The sequence below is a fragment of the Chaetura pelagica genome, unplaced genomic scaffold (assembly GCF_000747805.2).
Source record: "Chaetura pelagica isolate M959 unplaced genomic scaffold, ChaPel_1.0 scaffold79, whole genome shotgun sequence".
Classification (NCBI taxonomy): domain Eukaryota; kingdom Metazoa; phylum Chordata; class Aves; order Apodiformes; family Apodidae; genus Chaetura; species Chaetura pelagica.
This window is the reverse complement of record NW_009969339.1, coordinates 752,158-753,082: the sequence shown is the minus strand read 5'-3', so window position 1 is coordinate 753,082 and position 925 is coordinate 752,158.

Here is a 925-nt window from a genome sequence, read left to right as displayed (position 1 = left end):
ACTGTAGGTGGTATGCAACTTTGTGCCAGACACTGTATGGATAGCTGTATACCCACTGTAAAAAATTATTTAGCAAACAAAGAGAAAATTACTCTATAAACAGTTGTTTCCTTTAGCTTGAGTTTAAAATCTTTGTCTTAAGCCTTACAGGATATGCCAAACAGCTATCCCACACTTTACCTCATCTTTCCTTCCCCACAGGGTCACTGAGACTTCCACCTCAGTCAACACAATGGTGATTCTCAAAGCAACTCCTCCTCCCCAATCTCTCATATTTTTTAATTCAAAATCCAGATTTTAATGGGTACACAGTGAAGAGATTTGTTGCAAAGGTAAGACATAGCAATCAGGAGGCTGCCAGGAGAAATCTGAGCTGTCAAGAGAGCTCCAAGACCACGCTACAACAGCTAGCCTGACAGAGTATGTAAGAAATCTCTAGTGTGAGGGTGGTGAGACACTGGAATGGGTTGCCCAGGGAGGTTGTGGATGCCCCTCCTTGGAAGTGTTCAGGGCCAGGCCAGATGGGACTTAGTGGGAGGTGTCCCTGCCCACAGCAGGGAGCTTAGAACTAGATGATCTTCAAGATCCCTTCCAACCCAAACCATTTTATGATTCTATGAAGAATTAGAAATAGACCATGTCAGTCTCTACAACTACCTGAAAAGAGGTTGTAGTGAGGTGGGTCAGCCTGTTTTCCCAAGGAACAAGAAGAAATGGCCTCAAGTTGCACCAGGGGAGGTGTACATTGGATATCAGGAAAAAAATCTTTACTGAAAGGGTTGTCAGGCGCTGGCACAGGCTGCCCAGGGAAGTGGTGGAGTCACCATCCCTGGAGGTGTTTAAAAGACATGTAGATGTGGTGCTCAGGCACATGATTTAGTGGTGGACTTGGCAGCGTGCTAGGTTAACATTTGGACTAGATCAT